The sequence below is a fragment of the Elephantulus edwardii genome, unplaced genomic scaffold (genome assembly GCF_000299155.1).
Source record: "Elephantulus edwardii isolate Elephantulus edwardi_28Jun2011 unplaced genomic scaffold, EleEdw1.0 scaffold00040, whole genome shotgun sequence".
Classification (NCBI taxonomy): Eukaryota; Metazoa; Chordata; class Mammalia; order Macroscelidea; family Macroscelididae; genus Elephantulus; species Elephantulus edwardii.
The window spans coordinates 11,907,809-11,910,656 of NW_006399790.1; the positions used below are offsets into that span (position 1 = coordinate 11,907,809).

Here is a 2,848-nt window from a genome sequence, read left to right on the forward strand (position 1 = left end):
AGATGCTGGGCTGTACGAGGAGGAATGTGGCATCAGGATTGGTGGAAGAATCATCAACAACCTGTGTTATGCAGATGATACCCCTACTCCCTGAAACTGAGGAGGACCTGAAGCACTTGCTGCAGAAGGTCAAGGACTGCAGTCTTTAATATGGATTGAAGATCAATATAAAGAAAACAAAGATTCTCAGCACTGGGCCATTGGATGGTGAAGAGATTGAGATAGTTAACAGTTTTTGTTTATTTGGTCCCACAGTCAACACTCTTGGTAACAGCATCCAGGAAATCAGGAGATGAATTGCATTGGGAAAAAGTCAGCTGTGAGGGACCTGTCAAGAATACTGAAGTGCAACGACGTCAGGCTGGAGACTAAGGTGCGCCTGATCCAGGCTATAGTCTTTCCAATTACATGCTAAGCATTGGAGAGTTGGACAGTGAATAGGGATGATAGAAAGAGAACTGATGCCTTTGAGCTGTGGTGCTGGAGAAGAGTGTTGCATATACCATGGACTACTAGGAGAACAAACAGGTTTATCCTGGAGAGCGTGAAGCCAGAATGTTCCCTAGAGTCAAGGATTCTGAAGCTTCATCTGACATACTTTGGGCATGTTGCAAGGGGGGACTGATCCTTGGAGAGGGACATCATGTTTGGGAGAGTGGAGGGATGGCACAGGAGAGGAAGACCCTCAATGAGATGGATTGATTCTGTGAGTGGAGTGGTGGGAATGAATGTGTTTGAGACAGCGAGGTTGGCATAGGATAAAATGGCATTTAGGGTTCTTGTACATAGGGTCACTATGAGTTGCAAATGACTCGATTGCACATAACAACAACAACAATGACATGTCTCATAAGGGACTTACATCTAGAATTTATAGAATACTTGAGCACCACAACAAGATAAAGGTAAATAATCCATTTGAAAAATGGGCACAATATATGAACATACACTTCACCAAAGAAGATATTCAGATGGTGAACAAACCCATGAGCAAATGTTCAAAATCCCTAGCTCTAAGAGAGATGCAAATCAAATCAACTATGAGGTATCATCTCACCCCAGTAAGATTAGCTGTATTTGATAGAACAGCAAACAACAAATGCTGGCGAGGTTGTGGAGAAACTGGAACCCTTTTTCACTGTTGGTGGAAATGTAAAATGGTGCAAGCACTATGGAATGCAGTGTGGTGCTTTCTCAAAAAGTTGGAAATAGAAATACCATTTGACACATCAAATCTAATACTGGCAATATACCCTAAAGAATCCATCACTGCCACCCAAGTAGATATAAGTACACCCATGTTTATTGTGGCTTTGTTCACAAATAGCAAAGTATTGGAAACAACCCAAGTGCCCATTAACAAACGAATGGATAGAGAAGCTCTGGTATATTCACACAATGGAATACTATGCTGCATTGAAAAACAAGGGACTCATGAAATAATATACAAAATAGGTGACCCTGGAGGATGTTATGCTGAGCGAAATATCTCAGTCACAAAAGGACGAATACTGCTTAATGCCACTGTTATAGAACAGGACTGACATGGGGATTGGGGGGGAATATAAAAAAAGAGGGGATAAATAAGGTATACTTCATTGAAACAGATGAGGGAGAGCGCTTTGAACAAAATATATGATTAGGTATTATTTTCATGACAAGAGTCCAGAATGAGAGCTTCATGGGGAAGTGACCAGGGGTGGGTGGGAGGATTGTATAATAATGAATGGTTTTTTGTTTGGTTGTTTGGGTTGGATTTTTTTTTTTGGTTGTTTTTTGTTTGTTTGTTTGTTTGTTTTTACTTTTCAGAGAGTAAAACCAACTGGAGGAGGGGTAGGAAGGGAGGAAAATGTGCAACAATGAATGAATGGAAATACAAAGTCTCTGTAAACTTTCATTAAAATTCCAATTAAAAAATCCATTGAAGGGAACATTGCTTCAGACAAATCAATTTTTGTTAATATCTTTAAACAAGTCTGTGAGGTTGGGGAAGTGGATCCAGAATCTGTTGTGCAAAGTTCAAAGTGCTCAAGATAAATTTGAGGAACTAATGACATCTCAGAAAAATGATGGCAATGTCCTTCAGATAATGTCTGAGAAACCCGAGCAATGGTCTTTTATCTTCCAGTCCTACACTTGCCTTAAAAGAATATGAGCTAAACTTGCTTTTCTCAATGGCAGACTCAAAGATGCTGAGAAAACATTATTATTTTTTTGAGCAATCTGTATAGAGTGACAGGTATAATTTTTGTCTAATTTATGTGAATATGACTACATGAATGAAACAGAAAGGGCAATTTATCAAGACTAGCATGCTTGGATGAATAACCAGTTTGGCCATAGCCTTGAGCTGTATGGGAATACTTACCTTCAAGCTAGTTGAGACATACTTAATAATTAAATAGAATATATTGACAAGGAAGAAATGAAGAACAAGGCTTTCCTCTTGCATATTTAGAGATGCTTCACAATAAGCATGAAAGCTGGCTACTGCATAGAACACTGAAAACCATCTTTGATTATTTACAAGAAATGCCTATATTAACATTGGATAATAAAGACAAACATGGAATCCAAAAAATAGAAATTATAAAATAATATCATTACTATCACAGGCGACCAAAATATTGCTGAAGATCATTCAAAAATGACTAGCACAGTGCATAGACAACTGGCAGAGATTCAAGCTGGATTTAAAAGAGACTATGACATCAGGCATATAATTTCTGATGTTAGGTGAATTCTGATTGAAAGAAAAGAATACCAGAAAAATATCTATTTGTGCACTGTTGACTATACAAAGACATTTGACCGGGTGGATCATAACCTATTATGGCTACCGGTGAGA

At 38.5% G+C, this 2,848-nt stretch overlaps 1 pseudogene; it reads left to right on the forward strand.

The window, feature by feature from the left end:
- The first annotated feature begins 1,920 nt into the window (after positions 1-1,920).
- LOC102874545 lies at positions 1,921-2,598 on the forward strand (annotated as a pseudogene).
- The last annotated feature ends 250 nt before the right edge of the window (positions 2,599-2,848 follow it).